General features: G+C 40.4%; 1 protein-coding gene across 7 annotated transcripts in view; it reads left to right on the forward strand.

Moving 5' to 3' along the window:
- ncalda (neurocalcin delta a) overlaps positions 1–21,201 on the forward strand; it is a 74,423-nt gene that overhangs the window by 9,088 nt on the left and 44,134 nt on the right. For all 7 annotated transcript variants that reach the window (XM_030072329.1, XM_030072330.1, XM_030072333.1 and 4 more), the window contains one exon: positions 12,009–12,081. The gene's annotated coding sequence lies outside the window, so the exon portion shown is untranslated. The remainder of the gene's footprint in view (positions 1–12,008; positions 12,082–21,201) is intronic.

Raw genomic sequence — 21,201 nt, forward strand, 5'->3', positions numbered from 1 at the left:
ACTTGACAAAAGGGTTTAAAGTGGTATCAAATTGACACTGAAAGAAAAAATAAACACCCCTTGTTTGTTGTTAATTGGCTGGACACAGACGTTAAGCTTCCTAATAGCTCTATATTATGTGGATTATAGAAACGTTGTTTTGCCATGCCACATGTTCAACTTTGTAGAATTAACAGTACTCTAGCGCTGATTTGCCCTTGCCATTTGATCTGCCATGGGAATCATATTTGTTTTTGAAGATTTGCTGTTGATCAGCACTGTATCCCCCACCACGCCCTACTTGCTGGTATGCCTAAAAACCCACATCCCTCTGCGGCATCCCATTCAAATGTCAGCTGTACAGAGCAGCTGGCTGGGATATCTCAACATTGTGTGTGTGCTTCTGACTGTCTGTCTGGGATGACTTTCTCCTCTTCAGAAGGTCAGAGAGAGAGACCAACTGCCGGTGTTTGACAGTCTGGTGATGGGCTGCAGGGCCTGATGCTAAATACAGTCATATCACTCACCCTGCCTTCACACACTGTCAGACACAGAGGATTTGGATGAAATCTGTCTGTCTGCATTTTGCAGTATTCACTGATAGTCATAGGATTTACTTGAATTAGTTACTTCTGCCAGCCGGCAGTCCGGAGTGGATTATGTTTTTGGTCCCGTGTATCTGTCTGTGTGCATTTACTTGTTTGTGTGTGTATCTAGCCGTAGCTAATCTCCCATACTGGTGGGCCTATCAGCCTAATATTTTTTGTGCACAGTTATGACTGTATGATCAAGGACCTCTCGTAGTTGTGGTGATTCAAAACCTTTGAAAACCTGTTTTATTCTGCAATTTAGTGCTAATTCTTCAGCTGGTTATTCGCCAGGCACCAAGTCCAGGCACCGGAGAAGGGGAGATACGCAAGCAGTGCCTCCATATTTTTATCTCTCCCAGCATGGGGGAAAAAGGGTTTAGTCGTGCATCATTTGTTTGTGTATTTGTTTGCAGCTAATGTCACATACTACTAGGCCTATCAGCCAAATTATTTTTTTACACCGTTATGACTGTATAATCAGGGACCTCTCATTTTTGTGGTGATTCAACACTTCAGAAAAACCTGTTTTATCAGTTGTGCCAAGCACCAGAGAAGGGAAGATATACAGGCAGGGCCTCCATATTTTCTCTTCTCTGGGTAGGTGCAGAAAAGGGAAAAAAATTGGGTTTTGGAATTGGTTCTGTCCAGATTTACGCACCAAGGTAAGAGAACATGCCTGGCAGAGATGCACTCTACTGACTGCACTCTTCTAGTTGAATGAAAATTTTGAGTTACACAGAGAAGCATAACCTAGGAATGCATTGTTAAAATAGATTCTGAAGATCGTCATGGTCCAATCACAAAGTTCGTCTTCACAGTGGAGATCATAGGCAAACCTGCATCTAAACATGTAAAAAATTTGTCAAATCAGTGACCTAGTGCTCCAAACCACCATAGTAAGAAATTTTCCATGTTAGATGTGAAGGACCCTAAAAGTAATTACTGCAAATTGCTGATAGTGAAAGACAGATTCTGGGGCAGACAAAAATTGCAGAAGTAAATACCCCCAGCCTCATATGACGTAAATCCGCTGGGGCTAATGAACGAAGAAGTCTGTCAACATCCCCCAGCTGCTAAGAGTCAATGTGGAAAATCTACCCTGGTGGGCAAGATAGTATATTGCATCCATTTATCAATCCTCCTTAATGGCCAACAACTGTGGCGCGTCACTGTGATCCCCTTTGTATTGTACACTCTTCTGCCGTGCCTTTATTTGGCTCTTACCTTGGCTACAAAACAAAATGGGATTCACATTGAAATATGATTGTAATGGGATGAACGGACTGGAAGATTTTCATCCATGCCAACAGTAAAATAAAACCTTCTTTGGCTCTGTGTCCCGGTAGTTATGTTTTTGACCATACAGTACATCTGCCCTGACTATCCTGCTGTATTTACAAACTGAAACAGTGTTGCTAGCCACTAGATATGAAACTGCTGCTATAAACTGCCGCTATAAACTACATGTTGAATTAGTTCTTCCATAACTAGTAAATGCCACAGGCATGATAAAGTAAATAGCAGCAGTGGTTGTTTTCACTTGTCGCTGTTGCTATAACGTCCAATGTGTGAGTAATCTTGTACAACAGCTGCTGAACTTCACTGTGAGGTCTATTTGGCCTCCAGCACACACTCCACACACTGTTTTACCCAGACAGACATACACACACAAACAGCAATGCAGTAGAGGGTAAACCCACCTAAACTTTCAGGCACCTTTTTTTCACCTGACATAAAACTTTATCATGTAAATGCATAGTATATATCCCAGTGAGAAACATAAAACTGATTTAAGATGTATGAGGATATAGTGTTTCAAGGAAAACAGAATGCCTATAATTTAATAGATTTTAGTTTAGCTCTGTTCGGTGGTTGTGATGCCTGATGATGACTGCTTGATGAAGACAGCTGAATGCTGAAATGTTTTTACAGAGGCAAGGAGTAAAAAGGCAGGGGTAAAAAATGTAACCCACAATTACTGATGGTTTCAAATTTTTTGATTAAATTTTTTTTTTTTAAAAATTAAAAATTACTTCTTAATTGAGAATAAAACATCTCAAACCTGTAATTACATCATAACCAACAAGACACTGGTACTCCAATCCCAAGACCTGACAGGCTGTCCGAAGTGGTGACACTAATAGAGACAAGAGTGGTGTTGGGAGATCTGAGAGGAGTTGCTAAGCTTCGCTGACAGGCTCTGGCTTCACACCCTGGCTGGCCAGGAGTCCATGGGCAAGCCTAGAATTAGCACAGGGCTTTCCCACTATGTGTGAATGCTTCGGTGGCTGGAGCGCTTGTCACTCTCAGCCAAGTGTGAAGACTTGGGTATACAAAGACTTCAGCGGGATTTTCTCTGGAACAAAAATCATGTCTCATTTTGACCCTTTTAAGTGTGGGGTTCTAGTCATACAGTTCAGCAGGTTCACGATATATCTAGGATGAGCAATTGATTCTGGAAAGTGTGAAAATAAGTGTATAAAACAGGGCTGCAAAAATAATGTACACCAGTTGACCACCTCAAGTGGTTACAGACAGTTTAATCCTAAACAGAAGTAGCCCTCTTGAAGCTGAAATGTTTATGTACATAGTAATCCACATCAACGTCCAGTCTACAAACAGAAAAATCAGAATGATGTTTGTTGTCAGTATGATGCAGCTTTAATAACTTTTGAGAGAAAGAATGATAATACAACTTTGTGCTCTGATCATGATTTTTCTCAGTCCTTTGAGAGGTTCATGTTGTATTTTAAAGTCGGATGGATTTCACAGCAAGGTGGGCCACTCTCTAAGGGCATACAGTAGCCTGCAGGAGCTAAGATAACACCACTGGATGTCTTCCAGTGGAAGGAAAGAGACAGTCATGAAATTCAATCAGAAGACGCAGTACTTACTCTGTATTTCACATTTTCTTTCAGGTTGTTGCAAAAACACTGGTGGAATGTGAAGAATTTAAATAAGCAATAAAAATCTGCTGTTTATAAAAAATGCTTTATCAGCCATTTTTTGAGTAGAAACCTGTTAGGCTACATTTTGCTCTACAATTGACATCACATCCGAAGACCTTTTTTTTCCAATGCAGGTGAATAAACCCATGTGTATGCACACGTGTATACACACACACACACACACACACACACACACACACCCACACACAGCAAGCACACACACATGAATTGGACACACATTTCCTGCTTTATGTAATGTTCCGGCTTGCCACCCAGCGAGCAGTAGAGGAGAGGTAGGATGAAAGCTTCTTGGAGCGACAGCTATATGAGAGAAACGCTGATGAGTGGGCTGGAAATCGTGACAGCCGGTCTGCTGCAAGTAGGAAAGAGGAGAGAAAGAGAGAGAGAGAGAGAGAATAGGAGGGAGGGGGTTACATGTAGGAGTATACCACGGTGAATATGGTAGGCAGACAACACGTTATAGCTGCAGCCCGGTTTTATTGAACGGATGAGCGAATGAGCAAGCGAGCGTGTCTCGTCCAGACACCCACACTGCCTGGGCTGGTGTCCTAGGAGATTAGCACTACATTGTTGCGTCTTTCTCTGTTTTAGCTCTCTCTATGTTATGGTTTTTTAATACTCACTGCCATTTCAGTGCAAATCCATTACTGAGATTTTACATTCAGCTGGCAAAATTCCCTCTTCACATAATTCCATTGGAGCAGCGTCCTTCATTTTATTTGAAAGGATTTGCCGGTCACTCTTATTTCACAAACAAAACAAGTGTTATCTCTCATCCACTGATGCAAGTGTTTAGTGTTTAATTTCATTTTAATGTGTTAGTTTATAATATCAGTTTTATTGCTATGGTTGGAAATGGTATTATGTAGGGTCATTGATGAGCTTTAGTGAGTCCTCAGCAAAATGAGAAATAGTTTAATTTCACCCCTAGAAATAGATAAAAAATGACTGTGACTATTTTAACATTTTGTTTTCATCTCTGTACTTTGAACATATTTTTCTGTGTTCAAGTAAGGCATCTAAACATTTTATTACTTTACACAAACCAAAATATATTCTCATATCAGTGTTCTAAGGGCAAAGTCATTTTGGAGTTTAATAAAATTCATCTCTAGGAAACATGAATAATTTTGAAAACTAATAAATTTTGAATACTTAAGTGATCTCCCAAATGTGAAATTTTCTTTTCACCCACTGGTTAGGATGCAGGGCCAGCCAGCTAGTGTGGCACCTCTTGGAAACTCAAAGGCATTTATGCATAGGTAGAGTTGCAAAAGTAAAATTCCCATTCATATTGGCCACAATGAATGTGATAATTGGCCATAAATTATAAGCCGTTCAAGATGCAATTATGATCAGCTACATTGTTCTTATTGCAAGAGTGTCTGCCCCTCCAGAAGCCATTATTTACCCTGATTTCAGCTTTGTTTTTCAGAGACCAACTTTACTCCAAGCACTAATGCAGAGGTGTTTCATTACCCACAATTCTTTAAACAAGTTCATCAGTCAGAGTGCTGTAACCAGTCTGTCTTACAGTCTACAGAGAGAAGTTTTTCATTTGTTGTTGCTAGCATGATTTCGAGTCAGTTGTCAGTGTTTTTTAGAGGAGCATCAACAGGGACAAGGATTAAGAGTGAGCATGTATTTCTCTCTTAAAATACAATATGTACATTGGAATATTTTTTGTTCAGACTCGATTTAAATAATGTTATGATCCATCTCACAGGGGATTGACACCATTTAAGGCATAACACTCTTGAAATACTGATTTTTCCAAAAGTCTTTGGGAGAAATGAATTGGAAATTCACTTCTGGATCCTGGCCACTGAAAAAGTGGGCATTAACGTTCCTGCTCTGTAGTGGCACATAGGATGTTTAGGGGATTTCCTCAATTACCACTACAGGTATATGTGTGAAAAAAGAACAGGTAAAAGTCTACAGTCTGCTTTTGTCATTAGAGCTGAACAAGAATATTTTGCATAGTAGACAATTGAGTAATTCTTTGCAGACTGACACTGGAATATGTGGCTCAGGCTCTTTCACACAAAAGTGTAAATTATAGGTCCAACACAGTAACCTGTGTGGAATCCAGTCCTCTGTGTAAGGCAAAGGTGGAGGTGCTGTGTGCTTTTCAGTCTCTAGGCTGGGCTGTACTGCTTGTGGCAAACATCAGCTTAAATTTCTGTCATTTGAACTTAAATGGGATGTAGTTGCTCCTAGCTAATAGATTGTTAATCCCTTGAATTACATAATCTTCTTGTTCACTTGTCTGTATCAGTGGTGTTTGGTAATTTGTAGGAATATTTTATCCCCAAGTATAAAACAGAAATAGAGCCTGGGTGCTCACAGCTAATACATTTTTAATCCCTTGAATTACATAATCTTCCTCTTCAGTTGACAGTGACACTGGTGTTTGATATTTTGTGTGAACGCATGCACACACAGGCCTTTGTTCCTTGATCGTTCTTTCCCTGTGAATATTGTGCAAGTTTTAATACCTGATTCATGCTGCTTTTTTCTCACCTGCCTCATGCATAGCGAATGTTGCCATGGCATCAAAGAAAAGGCTGAGGTCTCCTTTTTCTGTCACACAATGTTCAAGCACAAGCTGAGTTCCCCAAACTCACTCTGCTCTGCCCGTCTACCTTTATTTCTTCATTTCCAGCTTTCTCCAGCTCTGCTCACTTCAGGGCAGTTTTTTGTCTTTATTCTGCCCTTGTTCTGTCTCTCTGAGTGAGCCGATTGTTTTCTCAGAAACTTTGAAAAACTGAAATATGACATCATCTTTACAAAAAAGAATTGAAAAATCCCACTCTTCTGTGGTGGTGAAAAGATTATTTTATTGTAGTCACAACCCAGGATGTTCTCACATCTAAACAATGCAGTCATTCTCTCGCATAATGGTCTGTTGTCATTATAACTTTCTTTGTTGTCTGTGACTGTCGTCTGATTACAATAATAACTCATCACTGATAGTATTCGCTTGTTGTCGGCTTGCCAAAATAGCTCTGAGGTGATGTAATGGGGCTGGTTATGATCGCTTGCCAGAAAACAAATATTGGGCTCATTAGTGGATTTTGAGGCAAGCTGCTCTATTTTTAACATTTTTCTTTCCTTTTTCCTTAACTGTTTCCCTGACTGTCGAAGTGATTGAGTAGTTTTGCTGTAGAGCCAGAAGTCTCAATCCATATAGGGCTGTCAGTTTGGCCAGCTTCTGGGTCATTAGTGTTTGTCTTGTTTCAGAAATGATGTGTGAAATATGTTCTGGCAAGGGAAATTTTTCTGTGTGTGTTTGTCAGAGAGCATTCACTCATTGCTCTCTATTAAAATTGCCCTGAGCCAAACCAGCTTTCACCTAACCAGGGAGAAATGCCCTGTGATTTAGAGGTATCAGCAGATTGAGGGAAATGTTGTTGGAATGATCTTTGATGGATTGACTGTTATCCATGGTACAAATCCTAGTTTTACCTCAGGCAGCAATCTTTTTTCTCTTTTTCCTTGGTGATTGTTGCAGTGTATGTGTGTTTATGTGTGTGTGTGTGTGTGTGTGTGTGTGTGTGTGTGTGTGTGCGCGCGCACGCGTGCTTGTGTGTGTGTGTGTGTGTGTGTGTGTGTGTGTGTGTGAGAGAGAGAGAGAGAGAGAGAGTGTGTGCACATGCTTATATATCACAAAAACTTCACCATGTCTTTGAAAAAGGAGATGCATTTGATCCCATGACAGGTATGCTTGTGCTAAGAATGAGCATAACAGGACTCTATGCTAATTTTTTTTCTCAACTAAATGAAAACACTTAGGAGCACACAAAGAAATGTAGGAACACAGTGAAAAATGTTCAAGTAACACAGAGTTTATTTAAAAAAACAAACAAACAAGCAAAAAAACAATGTGTGACATGTATATTTATACTGCACATGTGTACTAAGGGACACACATCTATGTAATAACACATCACAACACTCCAAAATCACATGTTGGCCCCTGCCTATTGGAAGCAGAGGCTGCGGTTTCATACTATTAAAAGCTTTCCACTGGGGCGCCTGGTGGCTCACCGTGTAGAGTGCAAACCATGTAAAACAAATTGTGTATGTGCTCCATAGCTGCATAGTTTGTGTGGGAGGTCAGAGCAACAACACAACACAGTAACAATGGTGCCAAAAAATTGTGGTGTATGTGGATGCAAGTCCTTCCCTTCCATCACTGCTGTAGTCTCTTACATTCTACTTCTGCAGAATGATATTGATGTAATTCTGGTGTGCTAGCAGGAATGTCAGGAACTGTGTGAGGAAATTAAAACATAAAACACCAAAACAGCACCACAAGCACAAGGTAAAATAGGCATATTTGTGTTTAAACAACGTTAATTTGTTTTACTGTTGAATCGTCCTTTAAATGGTGGCTTCAAGATGTACATATTGAGATTACATATTGACACAGGCAGTTCAAACCCGATGCTGTGGTCCAAAGATTAGTGGCATTAGGAAAGACATCTGCCTTAAACAATGACACTTTTGTGTGGCTGCTGTACTGAGTGATTTGCAACATACTGTTTGTCAGGGGATTTGGCGTCCTTACGAGAGAGAAATCCTGACAGTCTTTGTTGTGGTTACAAACTAAATTAAGGGATCAGTATCTCCACAATGGTAAAAAAAAAAAAAAAGAAAAGAAAAAAGAAAGAAAGAAAAAGAAAAAAGGATATTTTCAGATATATATGTATATGGTATGCTGCAGCCTCAGGCCCTCGGCTGGCATATAGATCCATCAGTCAGGTCCCCTGGTTCACCCTGCGTGTGTGTCCTGAAACAGCCTCTGCTCTCTCTGCAGTTTCCATGGTAGGAGGAGAGGAAAAACACTCTTCATATGCCAGGAAGATCTATCACTGTGGATAATCTTTACAGGTGCACAATCTTATGGGCATGTCATCAGTATCGGCTGATAAAAGCTTTAAAATGAATATCAGGATATCTGCAAAAAAAAAAAAAAAAAAAACATCCCTAATAAAAATAAATATGGCATGTTTTACCTTAACCTTAGTTGCAGTAGTTTTCAGGGAATGTGTACATTTCACTACAGGAGAGACTTGATGTTCTCTGAAATTAGATGGAAAAAATATACGCATATATCAGTATCAGGATCAGCAATCTGCTAAAATATTGGCATATCAGATGTCCACAAAAAAATCCAGTATTGTGCATTCCTAGTAATGTTTGCATCTGACCTACCTTCATGAAAACAAGCTTCACCGTGTCGAAAGCTGAGGAGAATGAGCTACCACCACTTTTTCTTTTAGCTTTTAGTGCAAGGGCAGTAAAGTGCCGTTTAAAATGGATTCGTTTCACTGTGAGATGTCCTGTAATGTAATTTTGGCATGCTGCGTTTGGAATGATAGAGGATTGCTCATATGGAATAAAGGATCTCTTTGACTGTCTCAAATTGCATCATGATCTACACCTGTGCTTATCTGCCACTAAAATTGTGACATAGCGACCTTTGAGTTTGCCGAAAAAGAGTTGGTAATCTGTTCTGGATTGTTTACTTTACTTTATGGAGTTAAGGAATTGTAATCAACAGAAAAGATGCCTCCTGGTGTCTCATTATTATCATGCGATAGTTTCATAGAATAGTTTTATTTCACTTGTGAATAGAAAGTTGAATGTAACCAGGATGAAATTCCGGACAAATTAACAGCGGACAACATTAGTATCAGCTCAAGGTGGGCATTGAGTCTAGGCTTTCCACCGATCTGATCAGCTATATCGGATCGGCCGATATTTTGCATTTTATGCAATTTGTGTGATCGGCTGTAATGTCTTAATTCGCCGATCCGATCAATGATGTCATTGTCGTGTTGAGACTTTTGGCAGATGCTCCCGTTGCGTTGTTTTATCTGTCTCATTTACTCCGAAGATGTTCCACACCACCGCCATGTTAGTTTTGAGCCCTGTCACTGTGTGACAGACAGTAAAGTTTTTTGAATCTTGAATCATTCGCCGTTGGATTCAAACAAACATGTCGGTGGTGTGGGACTTCTTCAAAGTGTCTGAGACAGATAAAACTCAAGATATTTGCAATCTGTGCAACACTACAGTACCTCTGTCAGTTTGGGGCATGGCAAAGATTGTTAAACATTGGCAAAAATGCTTGAGTAAATGGCACATAAGTATATACAGTAAATAAACAAGTTATTTAAATAGACATATTGCTCCCTCATGTGATCGGATCGGTGATTGGTTTATTTAAACTCACTGATCAGTGATCGGTGATCGGCCCCAAAAATCCTGATCGTGTAAAGCCTAATTGAGTCATACTTCTCTTAAATGCTGTCTGAGTACAAACAGCATGGCTTAAGACATACACTGCGTATGTGTGTGTGTGTGTGCGCGCGCGCGCCTGTCTGTCTGTCTGTGAAGAAAATTGTCTTCCCTGGACAAAAAAATGTTGCATAAAGGTCATCATGCCTCTGCCTACACACACACACACACACACACACACACACACAGAGTTGTCAGTGTGCTTACAGACTTTGAGGTTATCAAGCTGTGCTCTGTCAGAGGAGTCGTGTTATTACAGGGAGTACAGGGAAGTGAGAGGACAGGAACCTCAGGAGCTGTTCAGCTGAATGTAGCTTTCCTCATACTTTCCATTCCTTCATGCATTTAGCAGGAGAAAGACTTGGTTTGTATGGCAGTGTTTACTCTGTGCTTTGTGCTTGCAGAGAGCAGGTCGTGTAGCTTGGTATTCAAATAGTGCGCTTAAGAATAATTACAGTGAAATGATTCAGCTCAGTGGTGAAAAAAAGATTATAATTCTGAAATCCTCTGCTTCTGAAAGTAGAGCCATTGTCATTTTATTTTTCACAAAGTTTCCCTCCACTGCTCCTGCAGCTGATGTGTGGTCAAACTCATTACAGTTTCTCTTTGTTCTTTAGTCACTTTAGAAAGCAGGATTTCTTCCCGTTTCTCTTCTTATTAGATGTGACATTTGCTTCAGTAAACAAATGGGTCTTTTATTTTTCATTTTTATGATTCTTTCACATTCTCTATCATTTCTCTTCCTTGGACCATTGGCTACCTTCTTCAAATTTCCCACCTCATTTAACTCTCCCAGACACTGTCTAATTTCTCATCTATCTTTGCTTTTCTTTACTCATTCATTTACTATTAGTCAAACAAACTGGAATATTTAAAATTTTTAAATAAAAATAAAAATTGAAGTGTATTTGGCTACTTAACTAAAATGTGCACTTGTAGGGTTTTACTGAAAATAACTGAAAGCAAATTGATGTGGTGCAATGTCAGTCTTTTTGACTTTTTGGCTGTATAGCATCACATAATCTGCTATGTTGATGCTTTACATGTGGCCTGTGGCTTCCACAGCCATTTGGATCCAAGAAGGCTTTTTTAATTTGCTCTTCCCAACATTTTTTGATAGTATTGGGTTGAGTTTAACTTGTGTAATGTGTAAGTCAGAGGGTACAGAGAGTCTCAGTCAGGTGCAGCTTTGATAGCAAACCTGCCATTCTGTGAAACGTCCAAAATCCTCATGGAAAATATGAATGGAATTTGCAAAATACGTCCAGAATGAAGTCTGTGCTACACTGAGCCGTACTAGCTATGCTATGTTTTGTGCCATGAAATATAATACATCAACTAACATCAACTTTTGTGACTTTTCATTACTCAGTTCTTATTTAAATCAAATGTTGATAGTAAAATTCTATTCCTTTGGCAAAGAGGTCTGTAACAGACAGCAATAACATACCATATCTCAATAAACTAAGTATATTGGGCAATAACAACTGTAAAAACCATGCAGGACCATGAAAATCTTTGAATTTGAATGCAGGAGAGTCAGAGGATTGAGCTTTGGTAGCAAAAATTGCCTATCAACGAAATGTAAACTTTTGCTCATAGTAGTCCCCTACCCAAACATTTAGCATTTTGTACATATTGTGGATATCTGTCCAACACATTTCTCGAAAAACCCATTGATATTTTCCACAGGGATCTTGGACAACATACTACATGGCAGAGATGTTAATCTGCACCATAGAAAATGATGGAAAACTACCAGTTTTGTTTTCCGCCATTTTCATCAATCTTCTTTGTTTTGAATCTGCAAAGTTGGTGTAGGAACCAAAGTGCTGTGGATTGCTTCGAAGCAATTTGTTTTTGGCCAGTAGGAGATTAGAGTATTTGGTATTTTCCAACAACTCTGTCTTGCTTCAGCCTAAATATAGACAGGTCAAGGACCATGGTTAATTCCAATAGTTCCTGATTAATTGAAGTAATTCACTCTAACAAAAAAAACAAACAAAAAAGAACAGCTCTTTCCACAATCAGAGTGGGGAGCCTTGAATTAACTTGCTTGACAAAGTTCCTGACACAGTGCTCACACGTCATGTAGTGCATAAATCAAATTCTCTTTTTGAAATGATTCGAAGCATATTCACTTGTTTTTTTTTTTTTTTAGATCTGACTGGCTACTTGGTCTGAAAGGCTGAAGTCCCTTCAAACACCGAGAAAGACAGTAATTCCACTTAGAGGTAGGTACCAAGATGAATTAAGTCTTTTATATTTTTGTTGTAAGTTGAGTTGTAAAGTAATGAAGTAAAAATACTTACTGTTCTGAAGTATTTGTTCTGTGTTTTGTGCTTTTTTTTTTTGTATTTCTGTATTTATTTTTCTGATAACTTTCACTTTAATTCACTATATATTCAGAATAAAATGTGTACTTTTATACATTTTTTCCTGAACACCTACTCGCTAGAATCAAAAATTTTGTAAATGAGAGGCACATTGACGCATTTGGTGAACAGGCAGCACTGTAATCAGGCAGTTGTTTGGCAGCTGAAGGGTCCTGCCAGCGTTTCTGATATTACACGACAGTGCTGCTAAGAAGCTGTCAATAGCGACTGATGTGTGATAGTGAGATGGCGGTAACAGTCATTCCTTCCAGCAGTGATGCTGGCCCAGGGATAGAGGGAAAAATGAATATAGGAGAAGGAGAAAGAAATACAGAGACACGAATTGATGGAAAGTCTCAGAAGCTTGGCACAGGAGCGCTACATGGTCTGAATGATTTGAAAAACAGCAGTTGTTGCTTTTTGATTGGTGGTTAATGTTCACTATGGTAAAAGAGACAGAAGGAGAGAGGATTGTTGCTGTTCTTAATGTATTTTATTGTTTTAGTGCTATGCTGTAATACCAATTTCCCATTTTGGGACAAATGAAATTGATCTTTGTGACTTTGGAATACATGGAAAGGAGGAAGAAGAAATGGAAAGAGGGGAGGAAAACAGTTTGAGAATATATTGGTAAAAATTGGTATTTGAGAGACAAAGAATATGTACTTTTGCTTGTTTTTTTGTGTACTTTTGATACTTAAGTACCCTTAATATCAGATACTTTTAGACTTTTTCTCAATTAATATTCTCATGGGTGACTTTCACTTTTACCAGAGTAATGTTTTAGCAAGATACATCTTTACTTTTATTAAAGTAAGACTTTTGGACACTTTTTACAACACTGTAAAAGTCATACTTTTCGCATGCTTGTGTGGAAGCATTAGCTGTTCCTTTGACAGTGAATGGGAGACTGACTGTGATTTTGAGATTTGTCACAATAACATTTAAGTGTTAAAATAATACCACTAAAATATATGATATTTGATGCAATTTTTGGTACCAAGGCAGAGGGTAAAAAACTCACAAAATTAGAAAGCACCTTTTTAAAATGAACTGTAAAAGCTGCTATTCTTTATGATGAAAATTATTTTTCACCCTTCAAAATATTTTCAAGGAAATTTGACAGCAATAAAGATCAATATAGAATAATGTCAAAAGCTGACAAGTTGCACTTGTAACAAAGGTGGAATAAATCCTGTATTATTCTTTAAAATCCCCACTGGTGTGAGGAAATAACTTGCCCATGCAGAGCAGAGCACAAAAAGTTAAAAACAGAGGAGGGTCTGTCAACAGGGAGAAAAGTTTCAACAGAGAAAAAAAATAACAGCTACTGTTGAACAATTGGCACAGGAACACACTGCTGAGGAGCTCTGAGTGTCGCATCATTCATCCGTGTAGTTCTGCAGTTTTTAATTTCTTTGCAATTGCAAGATCGTTCGACAGGAACACCAGGATTTCTGTGTGTTCCTATGCCCGGCTCGGCTGCATGTCATTATGCCTGACAAAATGATTCAATATGACACTAAAGAACAAGTGAGAGGCAAGAGAAGAGTGTGTGTGTGTGTGTGTGTGTGTGTGTGTGTGTGCCTCTCTGTGTGTAGGTGTGCCTGTGCGTATCACTGCAACATCCAGGCTTCTCTTTCCTCTCTTACTAAATGTTGAAATAGTTTGACCTCTGGTTGAACTGCTGTATTTCATGAAAAATGACGATGCTGGTGTTGAATGTATGGCACCCTGGGTATTAATAAGAGCATTTAGAAAATTCAGAATCGATAATTAATGGAGAATTTATTCTTTTGTCAAGCTTAGGGTTTTGAATTTAATCATATGACCTACAGCTTTGTGCGTACAGTTTAAGTGGCTTAAAGATTAAAGGAATATTATATGATATCTCCATCAGTTAGATAACATAAAACGTGGGCAACTGTCAGGTACAGCCCACAAGGCACTATTTTCTTTCTGTGTGCATTATAGCATGGCACAGCATTGCAGAGTTATCGATTCTGGTTATGCTATAGTGTGCTGATATGACACATTGTCCAAAGCCAAAAACAAATGCCCTGCTATTTTGTCCTGCTTTTTCTCACTTAGCCCCCTCCTTTTCTTGTGGATCTATAAAGTTGTGTGAATTCACCTGGCACTGCAAGGTAGTGGGCAGCATTTGCAGTTATTCCTTGTGTTTGCCATTGGGAGAAATGGAAGATGACAATTGTTCCTCTCTAAAGGGCTGCGTATATCAGTTTTTACTGCCTCAGATTTTACTTAACAGTGAAATCTGGGGTGGTCACTTGTAGAGTTCTCATATTCTGCCCGAACCCGACCCGACCCGACCCGACCCGACATTTTCGGGTCGGGTCGGGCCTAAAATTTACGTGAATTGGGCGGGTCGGGTCGGGCTTCGGGTTCTGTGGGGGATTTTTTTTTTTTTTTTTTTGTAAATAAAAAAATAGAATTATGTGTTGTGTTATTGATTATGACGTTTAATTTTTATGTGACTGGTGGAGAGTGAGAGACTGGATTGGATTTGGAGGCTAAACTTTCAGTGACAGACAGACAACCAGCTGTGCGAGCGCAGCGCAAACAAGTGAGAGAGAGTTGCAGCAGTATCCCGCTGTGCTGGCAGACTCGGCAGCAGGGACGGTTTCTGCTATGGGCAGTGCAACTGCCCAGGGAGCAATCTACTTGGGGGCGCACGAGAAAAAAAAAAAAATCTCCAGTTTTCTAGACTACCGTATTGACCCGCACATGCCGCGGCACCATCAGTCGGTATCAGGCGGGCCGGCCGCGGCACCGTCCGATACCGCGCCCACCCGGTCAGGTCTGCCGGATCTGACAGGTGAGCTGCCTCATGCTGGCCAGTGCGGCGGCCGGCCCGCCTGATACCGACTGATGGTGCCCCGGTGCCGCGGCCGACCGGCTCTGCTAAATAATGGCGAATTTGGCGATTTTTTTTTTTTTTTTTTTTTTTTTTTTTTTTTTTCGGGCTTTATCGGGCTGTCGGGCCTAAAGTTCGGCTAATTAGTCGGGTCGGGTCGGGCCTCGGGCTGGCCCAGTCCGGCCCGGGTCGGGTCGGGTCTTAATTTTCAGGCCCGATGAGAACTCTAGTCACTTGGTGTATGAGTCCTGTTGTTGTTGGTCACTCTTTTTTCCCATGACTCTGAGATGAGCCGGGGGAAGCCCAGTGTGATCACCACACAGTTCCCAGGCCCCCAGATCCTCCCAAGCACAGGATACGACACACAGAAACACACACATACACACACACACACCCTCATCCCTCATCTGTGAATGTATTTATGTGTGACTCTCATCAAAAGAAATAAATGTGCGTGTCTGTAGACTCCCCTTTCGTACACAAATGCTCCCTCTAATTTTTCAACTGCACTCACTCACTCACACACACACATACACACACTCGCACGCATGCGGAGCTCTCAGGCTAAGGGACAGCTGCAGCACGTCCAGTCAAGAGACCTTCTACACAAACTAAGGGAAAGCTCTCCCTCACACACACACACACACACACACACACACACACACACACACACTTGAGGAAGGTCACTGCTGGCAGTAGAAGCTCTGAACTCCCCTTAGATGACATCCGCTTCACTAAGAGCTTATTAATAACCAGAGGGAATGTATTCAGTGTGGTTTTGAAATGATTATACATAGTTAATCATCACTTGCTCCCAGTAGTTATTACTCTCTGCAACAAGGTAATGGCATGGTGGACCAAAGGTGTGTTAATATGATACCAGCGCAGGTGAAGTTGATACTGATCAAAACTATTTAAAATATGCATTGACAAATACACATGATCTGATATTACTTTCCTTATTTGAACATTAAGTGCAAAATACACTATAGAAGGAGAACTTGTGATATTTGTATGGTAGATACTTGAACATCAGTTGGGCTTTAGTCTCTTTGTGTGTATTTGTTTTGTCTCTCTGTGTGTATGTGTGCCTGTGTGTGGGTACATGTGTGGGCGGATGTGAGAGTTTGACGGTTTTTAAGTCACATTTTCCTGAGTTGCTTTCAAGTGAGGTGTTTTTTAAGGTACATTAAATGCCCCACATACTTTGATCAAGCAAAGTTGCAATATGCTGCTCCACCTGGCAAACTGATCCTGTTACTGAAGTCCAGTTCAGTGTAGTTACAGTGTGTGTACTCTGTATTATTTATTAGCCATTCATTTACTGTTTCTATCTTGCAGCCTAGTTCTTATGCCTGTCCTCCAGGTCTGCCCCACTGAAGCCAGGTTTGAAGTTTTTTCTGGGGTAGGATGACCTCATCCTCACTAGTAGTCTGGGCCTCACAGCGAGGGCCCACAGTAGTAAAGGCTGCTGGGTGTTACTAGAACTGTTAATGAGAAGGCCTCATGGACTTCAAGAAAACTCTATGACTCTAAACTCTATGACTTTGCATACTTCTGCATGTTATTAGTAAAGGCAGGAGCAAAACCCAGGGTCACCGACCCTCAGATAGACACACATTAGACAAAGATTAGACCACACACCCTTGACAGAGCCAGTTTAACCCCACAGTCCTCTTATGGGACTATTTTGTTGATGTTGATTTAAAAATGAACAGTGAAATGTCTACATTTTACATAAACCGTCAACCTGTGTACCCACTGAAGGACACTTTTAGCAAGGTATTTATTTTCCCCACCCACATGTTACCAGCTAATCAGGGGATTTGAGCCAGCAACCGTCCGGTTGCAAGTTGCACAGGCTACTCCTGCCTCTGTTAATGCCTCACGTATTCCTGTCTAACACAATCTTTCCTTGTCACTTAAGCCTATCCAACAAATCCAACAATAAATATTGTACTTCTGATCTGTCTCAAATACAAGTATTATTCTTAGCATTCTTTTTATTGCTGTACTGGTATGTATAATGTGCTAGTAAGTATAATGTTGAGCCAAGAGCCATGGTGCAAAGACAAGCAGTAGTTCTTTATGTTGACCTCCACAATCAAGTTTGACATTTTTGTTTGTTTAAATGTGGCTTTTCATTTCTGCTGTGATTCCTCACACTCTGTGTGACAATGAGTTCCTGGATCCTCATGATCATACACTGCCTATCAAAGCGATGTCACATTATTATGTGGACGTCCGCCTATGAGATGGTTTCATAGATATCACATTGTTGGCATTTTTTCCATTGCATAACCCATGTTCATAGACACTATATGAACTTTATACCAAATGTTACTGCAGCTTGTAGCAGTGGTATTCTTTCCAAACAAATTTCAAATGCAGTCATTTTCCTTACAGCATCTACTTAGTATCAATGTAATAAGCGACAGTGTCCACAAGTTTCAAGGAGGTGCCTGAGTCACAGGAAGCCTGGCAGATAAAAATAAATGTGTCATAGCTGGCTGCCTTGAGGTCCTTGCTGGTCTGGTCTGACATTTGACGGGCAAGCTGCATCTCTCCATCCCCTCCATGCCAGTAGACCATCATCAATATGCAGAGACAACCACTCTATTCTTGTTTGAATATTATTGATGCAAGACAGACAGCAGGGAAGATGTGTGTCTGCATGAGTGTGGGCTTTGTGTGTGTGTGTGTGTGTGTGTGTGTGTGTGTGTGTGTGTGTGTGTGTGTGTGTGTGTGTGTGTGTGTGTGTGTGTGTGTGTGTGTGTGTGTGTGTGTGTGTGTGTGTGTGTGTGTGTGTGTGTGTGTGCTTCAGCATTAGCGAGCAGAGGACTAAAGAATGACTCATAGGAGAGGTAGTGATGTTCCTGTTTCTTGCTCCCAACTCCCAACCTGCTCCTTTCTGATAAGGGAGAGAGACTGAGACTGTGGGCTATGCTTAATCCTCTCTCAGCATCAGGCCTGTTGTCTGCCATGAAGAACAATAGAGAGGAGAGATTGGTCATCAGTCTACCTTCTGTCTTCTGTTTATAGCTCCTGAATCACCAAGGATGGAGTGGGTCGTAAAAGCTGTTGAAATTCTCCTGAGACTCTTTGCCGATTGTATAATAAACCTTTTCTCAGGCCCAATTTCCTGATTTTCACATCCCCACTTAGTAAAAACCCACAAGTAAAAATGTGACTAAATGAATGATTTGAGTGATTAATGTTTTTGGTACCATTCAGGGTTATGAAGAATACAACCCCATCAAAAGGTAGCTTAGGTGTTTTGGGGAGTCATGAACAGCATTTATTCTTCCAAGGCATATCCAAGGATGGAGAGAGTCGTGTGTAAATGCTGGTTAGACAATCCTGAGACGTGTCAAACATTGCTGTTATCATTCTTGATTTCCTTCCTCAACTTCAGTTATGCAATTTATTTTCTTCATGCAAGCTAGGGCGACATAACTATTGGTAGTACTGCTACTGTACCACCACACTCTAAAAACACTGCTATTGGACTAACACAGCCTTAAAAATTGTGTTTTTGGAATCCTGTTTTATCCTAACTATCAAAATTAATGCTCAACATGGAAAGGAAGCATGTGTTTGCAGCATTACAATATAGGAAAAAGACATCCAGTACACACAAATCCAGTTTGTACAGCCAAAACAGAAACTGTTATGACTTATTTACACCAAGCACATTAGCTTGTCGTTTTATTTTTGTAAACACGCTGTAGTAGCTGCTATGTGTCATGGAGATTTGATGGAGGGTAGTTTGCAGGACAGCAAACAGTGGTGCCAAGTATTTCTATTACCACCCCAGCTTGATATTCTATGGAATTACTGCAGATGGCGGGAGTCATAGGCTCTTGTTTTGACATTTACTAAGTATGGAATAAATTGATTTTATGTGCCTCTTTAAATATGCCAGAAGAGAGGTGATGGTTCATCTCTTCTGCAGAAGTAACGATTGTATCTGTCATTTTCACTGATATCCGCCAGTTGTTCACTCTATTTTCTGCCACCAAAGCTCATCACTTCCCAATAAACACTTCATGAAAATGTTGCATTCATCACTTCCACTATAAAAGCTTTCCCAGGAGCCCTGAATTCTGACAGCTTCTCAGTGCGGAGATTATACAGCAGAATGTCAGCTCACTCCTTCAGTATAACAGGCTGCCAAGTGAGGATGGTGTAACATGGCGAACTGAAAGCAAATATTAAGGGAGAGAAGGAGGAGGATAGTGGGAAATGTGTCTCTCTCTCTCTCTCTCTCTCTCTCTCTCTCTCTCTCTCTCTCTCTCTCTCTCTCTCTCTCCCCCTCATACCAAGAAGCTGTGCCAGGTGCTTTACACTACACCCACCTGATCTATGTGTGTATATATGTGTGTGAGCTTAGGTGCCTGTATGTGTGTATATTTTCATGTGCCTTGTGTGCGCGTGTGTTTTTATGAGTGTTTTTGTCAGTTGACCCCATCCACCTCCACCTCTTCTTCTCTGCATCATTTTCAGAGTCTCTCCTCCCTCTTACTGTGATTTATTTCCTCTCATTCGCTCACCTCACACTCACGCTCACAAACAGACACACTTGTCTCTGACTGGTTCTGTAACAGGTGGTACATTACATTACAGTACTTCACTGCACCAACACAGACCGTATAGCTCTCAGTGATCTCACTCAGAAAAATCTGTGCGAGGGAGTTAAGGAAGATGAATTCATTCTCTAGAGGTGGACTCCACTTTGTTTATACAGTGTAGTAAAAATTACAGTTCTGGATCTGCATCATGGATCTCATTCATGAGATATGTGAGTGAGAAGTAGTTTGTTTTCGGTGGATAAGCTAAAAAATATGCTCAGAAATAGCACACAATGTGTTGTCTTTGGCTACATTTTTTACCACATTTTCATAACAATGGGTTATTTTCCAATACAGTCCACTTCTCTGTTAACCCAATACACATATTTTTAAAAGAACAGTTCACCCAAAACACACAAAAAGGTATTTCCAAAGTACCACTAGTGCAGTCTATCTGTCCGCAAAGTTTTTGTGTGATTTAGCGAGGTTTCAGTCTGTCGTGATCTCCCCTGTCGCTTGGCAACCTAATGCGCCTGGATGGGTGTTCTTTTGTGGAGCGCAAAACATCAAAACTAAAAAACAAAACAAAACAAAACAAAAAAAATATTATTTTGAGTGAAGTATTCTTTTAAATGTGTAGTTGGTTCAGTGTTGTACAGATTACATCCCTCCTCTGCAGTCCAGTTACAAAATATCTGATATCACTGTGAATATTCTATGATGTATAATTTACTGATTTACGTAAACAAATATTTTTCTTTAATGTGCATTATCTCTATGTTGGATCAGTATAAATCAGCGTCATCTGCAGTATTTTAATGACACAGCAGCGCAGAGACTTGAGATGCTTTCATCAATTCTTTTGGCAAGCTGTGCGGTACATTGGATTAGCCTGTTCAGTGAGGTGCATCGGCTCGCCCACCTCATGTATTGCAGTTACATAACACACAAAAGAGATGTTTTTTTGTGAGTTCCTGTGTACTCCTTTCAGTGAGTTGTGAATTAAGCTACTGCGCTGACGTAAGGCTGCGTGCACAGCTGTGTGTAGTGCACGCTGTTTGTAAGCTTAATACAGCTGTGGACTGCAGGATAAATGAGTGCTGTCAGATCCGTCTTGCTTCACTGTGTTGTTCAGTCGAGCTCATTAAGGGCTCACAAGGTTTCCTAGAGTGTGAGGATTCCTGCATTGCTGCACATTTATGTTTGTATGCATGTGTGTATGTGGACGTCCCTCTCTCTCTCCCTCTCTCTCTCTCTCTCTCTCTCCCTCACTCTCCCTCTCTCCCCTCAGGACAGGACAATGTTACATTAGTAAACATATGGTGTGTGGGTGATGAATTCACTTTCCTGTCGGCCAGCCAGCTTTCTGCTGATAACGCTACGTGTCATAATTGGCAGATAGATTGTAAGGCGGCACTTGTGATTGTGTAACACCTCAGTTTTTACACTGATGCCTCTTGTTCAAGTCCTCTCATGATTGATCTGTCCCGCCTTAAAGTGCAGCAGTTGGCCACATATGGACATATTGATCAG

This window comes from Myripristis murdjan, chromosome 16, assembly GCF_902150065.1.
Source record: "Myripristis murdjan chromosome 16, fMyrMur1.1, whole genome shotgun sequence".
Taxonomy (NCBI): Eukaryota; Metazoa; Chordata; class Actinopteri; order Holocentriformes; family Holocentridae; genus Myripristis; species Myripristis murdjan.